The 17167-nt window shown below is 32.2% G+C and overlaps 7 non-coding genes across 7 annotated transcripts; all 7 read right to left on the reverse strand.

The window, feature by feature from the left end:
• Nucleotides 1-14169: 14169 nt before the first annotated feature.
• Trnas-gcu lies at nucleotides 14170-14251 on the reverse strand. The gene has a single exon. It is a non-coding gene; the product is annotated as a tRNA-Ser (tRNA).
• Nucleotides 14252-14546: 295 nt separating this feature from the next.
• Trnas-gcu lies at nucleotides 14547-14628 on the reverse strand. Its single transcript has one exon. It is a non-coding gene; the product is annotated as a tRNA-Ser (tRNA).
• Nucleotides 14629-15015: 387 nt separating this feature from the next.
• Nucleotides 15016-15097, reverse strand: Trnas-gcu. Its single transcript has one exon. It is a non-coding gene; the product is annotated as a tRNA-Ser (tRNA).
• A 202-nt stretch (nucleotides 15098-15299) lies between these two features.
• Trnas-gcu lies at nucleotides 15300-15381 on the reverse strand. Its single transcript has one exon. It is a non-coding gene; the product is annotated as a tRNA-Ser (tRNA).
• Nucleotides 15382-16331: 950 nt separating this feature from the next.
• Nucleotides 16332-16413, reverse strand: Trnas-gcu. Its single transcript has one exon. It is a non-coding gene; the product is annotated as a tRNA-Ser (tRNA).
• Nucleotides 16414-16516: 103 nt separating this feature from the next.
• Trnas-gcu lies at nucleotides 16517-16598 on the reverse strand. The gene has a single exon. It is a non-coding gene; the product is annotated as a tRNA-Ser (tRNA).
• Nucleotides 16599-16731: 133 nt separating this feature from the next.
• On the reverse strand, nucleotides 16732-16813 carry Trnas-gcu. The gene has a single exon. It is a non-coding gene; the product is annotated as a tRNA-Ser (tRNA).
• Between the last annotated feature and the right edge of the window lie 354 nt (nucleotides 16814-17167).

Here is a 17167-nt window from a genome sequence, read left to right on the forward strand (position 1 = left end):
CCGAATATTATTGCTATGATCAAGTCTTTTTTTAATATATTTTATCTTAATTTGACAATTAAAGAATTTGCAAATTATGCAACACGTGTACACAGGTTTAAAGTTGGATGCATAATCATACTTGTCTTAAATTTGACAACATGTTGACAATTATTATTTGTGGATAAAAATAATTATTTAGTGAAAATGAAAAATAAAATATTATTTAGTACACAGCATCTCTTCGCAATCCAATTTATTTCGTTTCTCTTCGTATTATTATTGCTCACAATTGCGCGAGACGTATTCTTGCAGATATTTCAATACAAAACGTAATTTGCACCAAGAAGCGTCCCAAATATCATTATCATGCGAAATTGCCTCATTTTTTTCGCTTACTCATCCACATCCATCATCCTCACACCTATTACAACGATTAAATCAGTACAATTGAATGCTTTACTTTTCAACAAGAATTCCAATTTACACTGAATTGCTCCATTCATAACCAGTTATTAATAATTTAATTTGATTTCCTTCAATAGCCTTTTTGAATGCCCAATCATCCACTTACTTTTCAACATAAAACTAGTATTTCTTTTAACAACTTTCCTTTCTTTCATTCAAATCGTTCATCCAAAACCAGTATTTTAAATTACCTCTGCTGCATCAATATGAAATAAGTTTTTCCTTGTAGAATCATTGAATGAAAAACCTCGTCGCATCCACCTATTTGTAAATTAAACAAAAGACAATTCATTACACAATTGTTTTATTAACAAAGGTATGTTGATAATGGAATGAAAATGTTATGATTTTGAATTTATAAATCTATTTAATTACCGGACGTTTCCACATTTTCATCAATTGATAATCAAAATTTGTTTTGAAATTGGTTTTTCCTTGCAGAATCATTGAAAACAAAACTTTGCAAAAATTAATAATCTATAATTAATTTATTACCGAAGATTGTTTGTGAGTTGACTAGGGGAACTAATTATTATTTGTCGATGAGGGTCGTCTTTATCCTAAACGGATCCATCCTCTGCGTAACTTACCTCAATGGAAACTTCCTTCGGCTTCATTTAACAACCATAAAATATTTGCCCGATAATCGATGTTTTTCTATACAATACAAACTTTGTTGAAGTCATTTCTACAAGATTTGGCCTATCTTTCATCAAAAACAACATAAATTACGTCAAAGAAAGATTAATTTCTTAATTATTTAAGTATACAAATATTAAATCAAATTTTAATCACTTACTACATAGATAAATATGTATTTCTTAGACATATATATTAATGTATCAAAGTGGGTTTTTTTTCTCTCTCCAAAGAATCGTGTGAAAACGAAAACGAAAAGCTTACAAATAGATGGTAGAATAAATATTTCAGAAGAGAGAAAATTGTGCGTTGCGAGGAGAATCCCGAAAATATTCCTCGAGTCTTCGCTTTATCTTTCTGTTATTTCTTGCAGGCATAAAAAAAACTGTCGTCGACGTTATTGTAATATTATGCGACGAGGACAAATCAAATGGCCCAGAAAAACAAACATTTATCAACAATAACTCGCCATGCGTTAACACTCTTAACACGCTCGTTAATTTTTCAGTTTCAGTATAGAAAAGTTTTCACTCAATCTTTCAGTTTGAGGAAAAGATCATGTATAAGTTAAAGTTTCAAATTTACAATTAATTTCTTAAAAACTATGAAATTTTTATCAAATTATCCATTCATTAAGTATAGAAAAAAAAGTTCAAACATTCAATGAAAATTCATCAAAATTTTTATTAAATTTTCAATTAATTCTTTCCAAATTCCCAATTTCTATACAAAACAATTAATAAAGTTATTAATACTTTGTTTTCATGCAGCATGTTATAAATAAACCAAATTTTAGATGCATTTAATTCTCTCATCTTCACTTGAATACTTTTTTTTTTCATTCAAAATTACACAATTATTCTCTCGTTATAACAAACTTTCTACGCATTTCACCTTATAACTCAAAAATTTCACATGCTGCATGCAGCGTCAATTCATAATTGCAAAATTTCCGACGCGTAATTGCATTTCATTATGGAAACGCAATCTGCGAGAGTTTCGGAAGCAGCAGCAATTATGAAAGTTCGCTTTTACGTCCTCCTTCTCCTCATCCTCCTGCGCTTTTGTCTTAAGACTCATTGTATTCAATTGCAATTAAGTCTGCAGTAAATAATAATTAAACCGACGGCCTCATTACATCATTATATCCGCAGAGAAACGAAACATCAAGTTTGTCTTCCTTCTTCATCGAAAATCCAAAACTTTCAACAGTTTTAAATCCAATTTACGAATTTCCAATTTTCGAAATGCAAACGTGCACACACTCAAATGTATTTGTTATTGCAATTGAAACCGTGATCAAATATGCAACGCACAAACAACATAACTAATCAATAGCGATTGGTATGCGTGTTTCAATTGCATTTTTTTTCTGTTAAATTTAAAACCAAAGGCAATAATATAATTAAATTATTCATAAAAATAAAATATTAAAAATTTATTAATTGAAACAAACTGATTTTTACATAAAAATGTCGTTTTTTTTAAATTTTCGTAAAATTAATTAATAACTGTTGGAACACAAAATATGGAAATTATTCATTGAAAACTGATTTTATTTAATTTTTTTTTTTCATTGAAAAATAACGCAAATAAATTATTCACGTCATATTGAAATTATTAATTTATTAATTGAAAAATTGTTTATGTTTTCGTTTCGATTAAATTTTAATGCTTGTTTTGAATGGAAAATACGTTTTATTTATAATTTCCGTACGATAAATTTACATAACACAATATTACTCTTCCAAAAAAAAAAATGCGTTGAATTTAATTTGAAACCCCCGGCGCATCCACCTATTTATAAATTAAACAAAAGCTAATTAATTACACGATTGTTTTATTGACAAAGGTATGTTGATAATGGAATGACAATGAAAGTTTATGAAATCTGAATTTAAGCAATTTTGTATTAAAAAAACAATAATTGTAAAGGATAATAATAAAAATATGATTCAATTTTAAAGTGTATTTTATTGAAGAATTAATTACCGGACGTTTCCACCTTTTCATGAATTCATAATCAAAATTTTGATTTGAAATTGAATGAAAATAAGGAAAGTTACTTTTTCAGGTAATGTTTTATAATTAAAGTAGGAAACAATACAGGTAAAAGTGAGTTAATTGAGCACTTTGTGACTATAAATAATTCAATTTTCAAACATATTTTATGGAAAAGTAATGAACTTTTGAACATATTAGAGAAATGCAAATAAGAGAAGTTAATTCTTCACGTAATGTTATATAATTTAAGTATGAAACATTACAGGTAAAAGTGAGTTAATTTAGGACTTTGTAACTATAAAGAATTCAATTTTCATATATATTTTATGGAAAAGTAATGAACTTTTGAACATATTTGAAAAGTGCAGATAAAAGAAGTTAATTTTCAGGTAATGTTATATAATTTAAGTATGAAACATTACAGGTAAAAGTGAGTTAATTGAGGACTTGGTGACTATAAACAATTCAATTTTCAAACCTATTTTATGGAAAAGTAATGAACTTTTGAACATATTTGAGAAGTGCAAATAAGAGAAGCTACTTTTTCAGGTAATGTTATATAATTAAAGTAGGAAACAATACAGGTAAAAGTGAGTTAATTGAGCACTTTGTGACTATAAACAATTCAATTTTCAAATATATTTTATGGAAAAGTAATGAACTTTTGAACGTATTTGAGAAGTGCAGATAAAAGAAGTTACTTTTTCACGTAATGTTATATAATTAAAGTGTGAAATAATTCAAGTAACAGTGAGTTATTTGAGAACTTTGTAACTATAAAGCATTCAATTTTCAAATATATTTTATGGAAAAGTAATGAACTTTCATTTGATTCCCTTTTCATCAATTAATAATCAAATTTATATTTAACCAAAAACAAATTTGAGAAGTGCAATTAAACAAAGTGCATCTTCATAGGTGATACATCTGTTACATAACATTATTATGAAGCAATTCGCTTGAACGCGAATTTCTTCAGGAGAATGATGTACGTGTGCTCAACCCTTAATTCAATTGCGTTTTGTCTTCGTCTCCTTAAATGCACGGAAAACCATTCGCCTGGAAATGCTTGCATGCGATATATATATATTCACATTATTAAAGCAGCCTCTCACGATTATAAATATCTTTTGGTTAACATAGCTTCGCTTTTACCGCTAAACAGGATGAACAAAAAAAGAAATTGCGATCATCTTGGGCCATAAAGTTGCCTCGAAGGCAACAGAGAAAACGAGAGGAGAAAAAGTTTTACGACGCGAAACATTTATCATCGAGGAGGGCGAGAGCACAACAGACGCGCGCATTCAATTAAAGAAAAACTCCAAGTGAAATTTATTGAAAGGAAAGAAAATATGATAAATACGTGTTAATTTTGTTCTATTGCAAGAATTTCATAATAGAAGCAATATTTCTTCATTGGAAAACGAAATATATCGAAACGAAAACATCATCTTTTCAGCCACAATAATCAGATGAAATTAATAGAGTTACAAAGCACAATAGATCTCTTATTACTGCTGACGCGTTGTTATCCACCGAGATGAAGTTTCGTCCTCTGCTTCAGCTGTAACAGGTCAAGAAGGAAAGATATTGTGACAAACGATGTTGAATTATCTACTAAAACTCTTTCTAAACGGTAAATTTCCTGTGAACACAACGCACGGCTTTGACAGCTGTAGTGATTGATCACATTTTCACATCAATTTACTACGAACTAAATTAATATTTATATCGCAAATGATGATTTCGATTCTATTAATATTTCGGACATCAATCAATCATTTCTGTTTTTATTTATTCTTTTCTACTCTCAACATTTTGACAAGGCAACAAACAAAATTCACGATAACTTTTGCAAAAACTAATCAGTGTAGGTGTAGTCGCTTGTTTTTTGTTTTTTTGTGTGGCTTCTAACCGTAACTAAATAGTCTGCGGCGGAGTTTGTTTTCGAAATTAATTTAGCGCGAGGCGGATTGTAATAAAATTACGAATAAATCCTAGAGCGTTGAAAGCGAAACTCTGAAACTTTGCGAATTAATTTCGTTCGACGCGTCGTAATACCTGGCCTTTTCGGAGCGATGTAACCGATAGAATCAACGGAACAGTCAAAGTACGTTCAAAGCATATTCACCATTGTTCTCTGCGCCTATTCATTATCCATCGAATTAGTAAATTCACCTGACGATAATTACAGATCTGTGAACAGTTTTATTGTACTCAGATACAATTGATCATTGCTTATTATAATTGTCATTTATATTGTTGTGCTTCAAGATTATCAATTTTATGCAATTTAAAAGTTGTAAAAGTAATTTGATTCATCATATTCGTTAATTTAACCCTTTGTTACATGAGTTTTTTTCAGCAATATTTTCGATGAAATAATAAGTTAATTGTAGTTTTTTAGATTACAAAAACGGATTAATTTTCATATAAACAGATCAATTTTCATATAAACTTTTAATAATGCTGTATTTTTTTAAATTTGAAATTGGATTTTATTGAACCACAAGCAAAAAATGTTGGAAAATACTTAATTTTTTTGAATTCACTTCAAATTTTCTACCACACAACTAAACTAAACACAAAACTGTCAAAGAACTTTTTTTTAAAGCGTAATGTCGCCGTTAAGTCGCAGTATAGATGGATAAGATGAAACGTATACATTTTACTACAAAACATTTTACTTTTAATATCAATTTGTATAATACTATATACGTCAGCAGTTTTCAAACTTCTAAAATAATATATAGGATTTTCAATAAATTTGAAGCAAATCTCACAATTTTTCGTTGCCCAAATTGAATATTGTTTAAACGTTTGAGATCCGCAGCTGCAGCTGATTCATCGTGTCACAGATCGGGCGTTTTCGTTACAACATCGTGTGATTGCTTTTTTATCTATTACGCAGGTGTGTCAAACGCACACCTGCGTTGTTCCATTGTTTAAAAGTTTGAGATTCACAGGTGCAGCTGATTCATCGTGTCACAGATCGGGCTTTTTCGTTACAACATCGTTTGATTGCTTTCTTATCTATTACGCAGGTGTGTCTAATGCACACCTGCGTTGTTCATTCATCGTGTCATAGATCGGGCGTTTTCGTTACAACATCGTGTGATTACTTTCTTATCTATTACGCAGGTGTGTCAAACGCACACCTGCGTTGTTCCATTGTTTAAAAGTTTGAGATTCACAGGTGCAGTTGACTCATCGTGTCATAGATCGGGCGTTTTCGTTACAAAATCGTTTGATTGCTTTCTTATCTATAACGCAGGTGTGTCTAATGCACACCTGCGTTGTTCATTCATCGTGTCATAGATCGGGAGTTTTCGTTACAACATCGTGTGATTACTTTCTTATCTATTACGCAGGTGTGTCAAACGCACACCTGCGTTGTTCCATTGTTTAAACGTTTGAGATTCGCAGCTGCAGCTGATTCGTCGTGTCATAGATCGGACGTTTTCGTTACAACATCGTGTGATTGCTTTTTTTTATCAATTACATCCATTGTTTAAACGTTTGAGATTCGCAGGTGCAGCTGACTCATCATTTTCATTGCTTTCAAAACGCACTCAATTTAATCATATTTATTTTATCTAATTGTAACTTAAAATTTGATATTAAAAATTATTATATTATTTTCATTGATTAGTAAATTACTAATATTTCATAAGGCAAGAACAATATTTTTCTAATTAGTAAAGAAATTATACATTAGGAAATTGCCTTTTTTTTTCTTATTGTGAAGAAATTTAAAAGAAATACCAAATTTTGACTACTTTTTTTGTGTGATGTTATAGCTTAAAATGTTACGTTTATTTAATTCTAGAAAATAAGTATAAAATGTGATTTATTGATGGATGGAAACGAAGGTAATATCGGTGTAACGAACGGTTACGGAAACGGCAAGCAAAACTGGATGGACTTTTGTTCGACTGCGCTCGGCTCTTGTATGTTTGTGCATCACGCGAACTGATAAAGCGAAAGCCGAGCCCTTCTGGAACTGAACTGAAAGCACTGAAAGCCCCAGATTACGACCGCATTAAATACAGCAGCAGCTCTGATATTCAGAACTGCGCTTTCGGTTTTCGCATAGTTATATACATTAATATATAATATAAATTCACGTCATTCCTCTTCCACTCGTGCAATCTATGTTAACTCACTCTTACTCTTTATTTCACTTGCTATACTTTTTTTTTTCGCTACACTAGGATTTTAAACGTAAAGTGCTGATAAGCAACTAAGATTTATTGCGGAATCACATTTTGTACTACAATTTACACCCGTTTTATACGGATACGTGCATACTCTGATTATTTCTTCTCGCTTTTGATTTGTTTTTTTTTTATTTCCACCGCAATCGTTTCGTTCTACAACGTCCGGTTTTCGATAAGCGTTTTCGATTAGATACACAGAAAACGCAACGCTAGTACACAATTTGGATTTTAAACTTTACGTTTAATCAACTATAATTTTAAATTAATTATAAAATATTGTGTTTTTCTTGATTATTTTTTGTCTATTTACAATTACAAAGTATTAAACTATAAGTATTCAGCTTTAATTTTCTTGTTCAATATTTGTTATATCTTTTCTAGTAATTGAGAAATTTAACAAATCCTACAGACACTGTTTTACCTCAAGTTACTTAATTTTTAATTGAAAATTACATCCAAACAGGATAAGCTTCAATTTCTTCAACAGATAAATTTCAACCTTTAAATATTTAGATTCAATTTCCATTTTCAATATTTATTTACCTTTTCTAGTAATCGAGAAATTTAACAAAATGTGAAGACTGTCTTTTCCAGGCTAAATTTTTACCTTACATCATTTTTTTTACTGTAAATTACAGCCAAACAGCTAAGTTACAATTACTCCAATATTACTTTTAAAACCTTAAATATTCATCTTTAATAATCATGTTCAATTTTTATTCTATATTTCATAGTCATTGAGAAATTTAACAAATCGTACAGTTACTTCATTTTTAACAGTAAATTACAGCCAAACAGGATAATCTCAAATACCTCCAATATATACATTTTAAAACTTAAATATTCATCTTTAATTTCCATATTCAATTTTTATTCTACCTTTTCTAGAAATTTAACAAAACGTGAAAAAGAATTTATTTTTTCAATCTTAATTTACTTAAAACATTATAAATGCATCTTGGCACGACATTCAAAATGCTTCATCATTTATATACTAAAATATGCGAATCCGTGAGGAACATATGAACTCGTTTAATTAAATTTGCGATTCACGAATGCACGTTTAAATATGCGCGTTTCGGTGTCAAATATTTCAATCAAATAATGCAAAACTCCGATGGAAAGTGCGCATTTCACGTGCGTCCGTAACATTTAATAATAACTTCTAAACTCGTGTTAGAATTAGAATTAGACGAAACAAAAATCAAGTAAAACAAAATCCTCTTCTCGTGGCAAACTAGATTTGATTTTCACGACCGTCTAGATTTCCAGTTTTCTTAATTAGATTTCTGCGTTAATTGCATGACGAATTTCCACGCCACATACGGAATCCGATTAATTATCGCGGATGCTGTGGAAACTTTCCACAAACTCAAACACACACACACAGTCACACACAGTCACACTCAGTTAGACACGCGTTCATTATATTTATATTTATCGCGCATTTTGCGATGCAAATTCATCGTCGGCTTAATTTCATCCACTCGTGAGCCGCGCAAGAGTAATTACGAGTCATTGTAATTGGATGCCAGATGCAACCCCGAGCCAACAACGAATCGCAATATCGCAGCTCGAATCCCTTTTCCAACGAGTTTAAGTTCAAGGAATGCAGAAATCTCAAATATTGAACGTACAAAAAGAAACTGGATGCCGTGATAAACAACACCGCATGTAATTTGACGAGAGAATCTAAGTGAATTGCAGTCAAAGTTTGTAATTGTTGTTCTTAATTGTATTTTATTATATAGCAAAAAAAACATTTATCTAAGCTTATTTCATTTGCTTGTCGCGTCCGCCTCGTTGCGCCTCTATGAAAACAAAGTCTAGAATAATGAAACATTCCGTGTCGCTTTCTTCGCAATTTGAAAAGAGCACATTTCTCTTTGCGCTCTGCGATTTTTTGTGTGTGGGTAAAAGCAGACGACCTTGCGAGCAGTAAAACGAGACGTTGCTCCTTACAAAAAGGAAAACTTGGTATTATATCCTTAGATTTGAACAAATTACGTGACGCTATATGCTTTAGTAAATTCTCATCAATAGGTAAAAGGAACATAGCTTTATTGTTAATATTATTTCAGACTCGTTTTCGTCTTCACATTTTCATTTTTTTTTTCGATTACAAGAAAAGGTAGAATAGATATTGAATATGGAAATTAAAGGTAAATATTTATAGTTTGTAATGTATCTGTTGGAGGAATTGGAGCTTATCCTGTTTGGCTAGAATTTACTGTTAAAAATTAAGTAACTTGAAAATGCAGTGTCTGTACGATTTGTTATATTTCTCAATTGCTATGAAATGTAGAATAAATATTGAAAATGGATATTAAAGATGAATATTTAAGGTTTAATATGTATATATAGTAGTAATTGTAACTTAGCCTATTTGGCTGTAATTTACTGTACAAAAAATGATGTAAGTTAAAAATTTAGCCTGGAAAAGACAGTCTTGACATTTTGTCAAATTTCTCGATTACTAGAAAAGGTAGAATAAACATTGAAAATGGATATTAAAGATAAATTAAAGTTTAAAATGTATTTATTGGAGGTATTTGAACTTATAATCTTTGGCTGTAATTTACTGTTAAAAATGAAGTAACTTGAAAAACAGTGTCCGTACAATTTGTTAAATTTCTCAATTACTATGAAACATAGAATAAAAATTGAACATGATTATTCAAGAAGAATATTTAAGGTTTGAAATGTATATATTGAAGTAATTGTAACTTACCCTGTTTCGCTATAATTGATAGTAAAATAAATGATGTAAGGTAAATATTTAGCCTGAAAAAACAGTCTTCACATTTTGTTAAATTTCTCAATTATTATTATATATAGAATAAAAATTGAACATGATTATTAAATATGAATATTTATAGTTTGAAATGTATATATTGGAGTAATTGTAACTCAGTCTGTTTGGCTGTAATTTACAGTAAAAAAAATGAAAAAAATAAAAATGTAAAAATTTAGCCTGGAAAAGACAGTCTGCACATTTTGTTAATTTTCTCAATTACTAGAAAAGGTAGAATAAATATTGAAAATGGAAATTGAAGCTGAATCTTAGAGGTTTAATATGTATCTGTTGGAGAAATTATAACTTAGCCTGTTTAGCTGTAATTTGCAGTTAAAAATGAAGTAACATAAAATTAAGCAGTGTCTGCACATTTTATTAAATTTCACTTTATATTCACCATAATTACTTCTGTATTTATTTGTTTTTTTTAATTTATTATTGTAATTATATAAACAAACAAATAAAATTGTAAAAAAACAAACAGAAATCTCGGGGAATGCAAACACGATTCTTAACATTTTTAATTGAGTTTGGGATTTGTTTTGGTGCGGAAGTTGCGGAAGTTTGTTGCCCGAGGGTTGCTTTCGTCCGTCGGTGTTGCTGACCGTAAGCCTTCGTAAGCATTGCAACAGCAACAACATCCTCCCTCCATCTCTCTCTCAATGTTTTGATAGCAGATAAAACGCTCGCAGCCCTTCGCACGCAATTCAAACACGAAAATCCCCCCACATGATTTTCCAAAACTTTTGTCCGCAAATACGACATTTCTGGGACTTTACCGTTTGCAAATGTATACGACAAAATCCTCATCAATCACACATACATTTAATTTACAAAATGTTTATATAATCAATCAATTATATACAATATTTACAGTTTTTTTTACAATTTAAAATCCGTTTCTTTTTTCAAACATTGTGCATAATTTCTTGTGCAAATTAGTAAAAGTAATGTAGAAGAGATTGCATATTATACGGATTACGAAATTCATAAAGATAATTTTAAATATTGATAAGTTGTTTTGATTTTCTCTTTGGAAAGTTGAAAATTAAATATGCATGGCTTACATAAATATTGGAAAAACAGACATCAAACATCAAATTAATGGATACGGAAGTAAAAAGATTGGTGATTTGAATAGGAAATGCTTGAATTCTTTGAAGTCATGATAGTAAAAAAAACATTATTCTTACATTAATTGAAACGAAAATGTGATTTTTTTTGGGAGAATTCAAATAAGATTAGATTTAAATAAAAGTGTGAGTATGAAGAGAGGGTTGATCTTAATTTAAGAAAGTTGAATTGGAATGGTTTATCACGAGATGAACAAAATTATAAGGATAGGATAATAATTATATTTAGACCCGGTGAAATCAAGTGACATCCAGTTCAGTGATTCGACCCAGATGTGCGAATGTCGAAAGGGGAAATAAATTGTTGCCTTCCATCTCTCATCCTCGCTCTCATCTCTCGGCCATTTCTCTTCCAGAGCGAGCGGAGCAAATAAAGCGCAATTTTTACGTCGATTCGTGTCTCATCTAGGAAATTAATCAATTCCCCGGGCGTTGGTCTTCTCAATCTTTCTCCAACTTCTTCAGCGACAAGCAACATCCTTACGCGTCCCTGAAATATGCAAAAGGAAACTTTAATCATATATTTAGAAGGTGGAACAAAGGTTGTTGGATTTAGCGGACAAAGGAGTTTGCTAAACTGTGATTTCAGCCGCCCTCGCTTTGTGCTGCGAAAACCACTACCGCCGTTGCTGCTACACCTTTGCACAAGCTTTGTTGTTGCGCGAATTACATTTTCGTAATGCAATTACGAATTTCGATTCGCACTCGAAGATTCGAAGAAGAACAAAAAAATTAAATAGTGAGAGTCGAATTGGAAGCGGGGGTTATTTAATTGCCATCAATTTGGTGGCCTCAATTACGTCTGTGGCTGAAGCGTGTGGTGTTGATGTTTGCCGTTCCTCTTCCCCTTTGACCGCAGTACGAACTTAATTTGCTGCGCTGCAAACCAAGTCGAGACACCTTCTCTCCTCTCCTCTTTCCGTCGCTTCCGATCGACCCTTCTTCTCGCTTCTTCGCTTCAATTTAAACCGTCTGTAATGAAGAAGAAAAAGTAGAAGGTGAAAGAGAAAAAAGTAACCTGTAACCTGGAAATAAAGAAGCTCAGAGTGTATAGAAGAACAATGCTCTCGTTTTTGATTTATAAGAGAAGTTTTCAATAAATAATTTCATTTTTAATTTACATTACGAAATTCACGTTGCGTTCAAACAACAGACTGAAATAAATAAATCCACGTTCTTGAGGTGTGTATCTATCCATGGCTTGTTAATAACTAATTCACTATATATCTACAATATTAAATGTCAAATCACAGTGACATTTGGTGCCATCTGCAAAAATGGCAGCCAATTAAAATTATGACATTACTTTTGCGCCACCTTGTACAATGAAATTTGTAGCTTTTATAATTGATAATACTTTCATGTATCAAAGCAAATTATTTCAATACTTGAAATCCACGTTCTTGAGATGTATATCGCTACATGGCTTGTTAATAACTAATTCGCTATATATCTACATCATAAATGTCAAAACTTATTGACATTTGACGCCATCTGCAAAAATGGCAGCCAATTAAAATTATGACATTACTTTTGCGCCACCTTATACAATAAAATGTATAGCTTTTATAATTGATAATACTTTACTGCATCAAAGCAAATTATTTCAATACTTGAAATCCACGTTCTTGAGGTGTGTACCGCTACATGGCTTGTTGACAACTAATTCGCAATATATCTACATCATAAATGTCAAAGCACAATGACATTTGGCGCTATCTGCAAAAATGGCAGCCAATTAAAATGATGACATTACTTTTGCGCCACCTTATACAATAAAATTTGCAGTTTTTATAATTGATAATCCTTCCATGTATCAAAGCCAATTATTTCAATACTTGAAATTAAATCTTGTCTTATTGCAAAAACATCACAGTCTAATTATAAAACACGATGAAAAGTGGACGTATTGATTCAATTTTTAAGTTGATTCCGTGCTCGATGTTTTATATCATTACTAATTTAATGATCACCTTTCTGCAGCGATAACCGTCTCACATCTGTGACCAATCAATTTACGTTATAAAAATAATTTTTTTTTATTAATATTTTTGGTTTAGAGATAATTTTAAAGGGATGATCATGTTTATTATCTTTTCGGATAAAACATTTGATTGGACCACTCCAGCCCTGTTGTCCTGATTACGCTGTGAATATGGAACGCGGTAAAATTTGCAAAATTCATGAGGGCATTAGAATCCGTACGGCATTATATGCTTTTTTGTGTGTGTGTGTGTGTTTTTGTTATCTTACTTTCATGTACATGTGAGTGAGATTACGTAAGGGTTGGGTAGGTAATGTGAATGGTGGCACTTTTCGAATGTCGCGTGCGAATATTGAAGGTGTATGTAGTGTAAAGTGATATTATTATGTGAGCGAGAAGTGCACACAAAACCGCGTTGAGGTTTGTGAACTTTGCTGAATTACTTGGCAAACAATTGCGGATCTTGGGAGGCGTGTGTGCAGTAAGGAAGAAACCTTTTTTTTATTGCTCCGCCACCTCCTCCTGAAAGACCTACAATCCCAGTCAGCTGAATAGGGAAAGCTGGTCGGAAGAGTGCGTTATTTCTCTTTATTGCACTTCTTTTTTTGGTAGAGAAATAAGGGCTGAAATCAATACACCTATATGTATACCTACGTGTATAGAATGTCGGACGTGAAAGGGCTAAGGGCTAATATCTACATCAATCTCAATTTTTCATCAACTGCAAAACTCGGTAAACAAACGTAATAACTAAGCGTCACGGCACGGTTGAAGGACCTAAGAAACTAGAGTCACCCGTTCCGATCTCGACCAACTTAATTTGTAATTGAACTGTTTCCTGTGTTTTCTTTTAAAACTTCCTGGCACGAACAAGAAGAAGTTGAGCGGTGATTTTCACGAAAAGCGATTTCGTGTGTTTAGGATGGATAAAATTGTTGTTTTACTCGACGAGGATGAGATTCGAACTCACGCGGGCAGAGCCCATTGGATTAGCAGTCCAACGCCTTAACCACTCGGCCACCTCGTCTCATAAAAACATGAGCGGATTTGACTCATCCAATCCGGAGAGAGTTACTAACTCCGCCCTTATGCAAAAGCACGCCTCTTTATCCATGAAGATATAATTTTACAAAAATAATAATAAGAATCTTCATTTATGATGAAATACACATACATTTCTTTATTTTCGAGAAATTTATATAAGTAAATGTAAAATTAATCGATTAAATGTAAAACAGAACTTCTACTAATATTGTTAAGTGTTTTAAATAATAGAGATTTTCTTATTATTTGTCACAGATCAAGATTTTTAAAATTTAAACCGACGAGGATGAGATTCGAACTCACGCGGGCAGAGCCCATTGGATTAGCAGTCCAACGCCTTAACCACTCGGCCACCTCGTCCTATAAATAGCCATATTTACTTGATTTAGCCAATCCTGATAGGGTTACTAACTCCGCCCAAATATCCCCATCCAATTAAAAGTATAGTACTTAAGTGTATAGTACTTAAGTGTATAGTACTTAAATGTATAGTACTTAAATGTATAGTACTTAAATGTATAGTACTTAAATGTATAATACTTAAATGTATAGTACCTTAAAATGTTAATCGACGAAGATGAGATTCGAATTCACGCGGGCAGAGTCCATTGGATTAGCACAGTCCAGGGCATTAACCACTCGACCTATAAATAGCCATATTTACTTGATTCATCCAATCCTGATAAGGTTGCTAACTCCGCCCAAATATCCCCATCCAATTAGATGTATAGTACTTAAAACATTAATCGACGAGGATGAGATTCGAACTCACGCGGGCAGAGCCCATTGGATTAGCAGTCCAACGCCTTAACCACTCGGCCACCTCGTCCCACAATGAGTCATATTGATATGACTCATCCAATCCGCAACATGTATTTAAAATAGATTAACCTTAGTAATTTGTACAATAGGTAAATTAATTTGCAAAATTGTTTAAATAAATGCAGGAACCTAATGTTATCTTGCAAAACATCATCAATTTTATTGAGTAATTGTCATATTTTTATGTTTTTTTTGCTATAAAAGAAGATCGACGAGGATGAGATTCGAACTCACGCGGGCAGAGCCCATTGGATTAGCAGTCCAACGCCTTAACCACTCGGCCACCTCGTCTTATATAATGATATAAGGAGTTGACTCATCCAATCCGGAGGAAGTTACTAACTCCTCCCACTACATTATAACCGCCCCCCCACAAAACAAAACATGTCACAAAGGGTTGCTAACACCGCCCTCGCGATAAATGCAAATATAAATGCATTTTTAATGTCTCAATTAAAAAAAAAAACTCGGTTCACGCAAATTGAAATGTGTATATATTGATTTGATTAAAGCAAACATCCGCACTGATTTTAATTAAATTTACTCTTCAACCTCATTTAAACAATGAATAGGAGAAAAAATAAACGTAAACCATATTATATTTTGTTTGCTTGCGTATGTGCGGTTTCTATTTTTTTTACGTGCATTTCTGTGGACGTCCATTAATAGGTAGTAATCTGTATTGGGGTCGCGTTCTCTCGAGAAGCGCGAAAGCTTTTAGGGGATCGAAAAGGGTTTTAATTATACACGAAAAACGTGTGTTCGGTAATGGAATGGGAATTTTACATAATCGGCGCTTACGGTCATGCACTTTTGCGCAAACACCATTAAGCCAAACCTTTACAAAATTTAGGAGTGCGGCCTACAGCAGCAGTAAAGCTCATTGCTCCCGTGTAAAAAGCTTTTTTTGCTCATACTTTCTCTTGAAAAAACTAATTGAACTTAATTATTTTAATAAACAATGCTTAAAAGTTACTTATAAATTAACGAAGAATACACATAACCTCAATCAGTATATAAATCTAGTCCAATCTAGTTGCAAACAACTTAAGAACAACAATGAAACGACTCCTTATGGTTACTAGTAATGTTTTGACGTTTTCTAAGAATTTTTTTAGTTGCTTACTTACTATATTATCTACTTATTGTTGTCATTAGCACTTAAGGACTCTGATTAAGGTTGCTATGAATTTGATAATCATAAACTGTAACATTTTCAAATTTTAGTTACAAAAGTAACTCGACGAGGATGAGATTCGAACTCACGCGGGCAGAGCCCATTGGATTAGCAGTCCAACGCCTTAACCACTCGGCCACCTCGTCCTATAAATAGTCATATTCACTTGATTCATCCAATCCAAAGAGAGTTACTAGCTCCGCCCATAATCCCCACATCTAATTTGAGGTTACAACTTAAAACATTAACCGACGAGGATGAGATTCGAACTCACGCGGGCAGAGCCCATTGGATTAGCAGTCCAACGCCTTAACCACTCGGCCACCTCGTCCTATAAATAACCACATTTACTTGATTCATCCAATCCTGATCGGGTTACTAACTCCGCCCAAATATCCCCATCCAATTAGGTGTATAATACTTAAATGTATAGCACTTAAGTGTATCGTACTTAAAATATTAATCGACGAGGATGAGATTCGAACTCACGCGGGCAGAGCCCATTGGATTAGCAGTCCAACGCCTTAACCACTCGGCCACCTCGTCCTATAAATAGCCATATTTACTTGATTCATCCAATCCAAAGAGAGTTACTAACTCCACCCATAATCCCTACATCTAATTTAAGTTACAACTTAAAGCATTAACCGACAGAGCCCATCGGATTAGCAGTCCAACGACTTAACCACTTCGTCGCATCGTCTCACAATGAGTCACTTCCAAGTAACTAGCTGTCCCCAACCTTTTTAAACCAATATTTATTTAATTCAAATAATAACTTATAATTATTGCTATCGATTTATGGCTAACATTAAATGCTGGAACAAATATGCCTGACCCATTGTATTCAGAAATCCAATTAATTTCATTAAAAAGAATGATAAATTATTCAGACACTTT

The sequence above is a fragment of the Nicrophorus vespilloides genome, unplaced genomic scaffold (genome assembly GCF_001412225.1).
Source record: "Nicrophorus vespilloides isolate i.1.1-1 unplaced genomic scaffold, Nicve_v1.0, whole genome shotgun sequence".
In the NCBI taxonomy this organism is placed as follows: Eukaryota; Metazoa; Arthropoda; class Insecta; order Coleoptera; family Silphidae; genus Nicrophorus; species Nicrophorus vespilloides.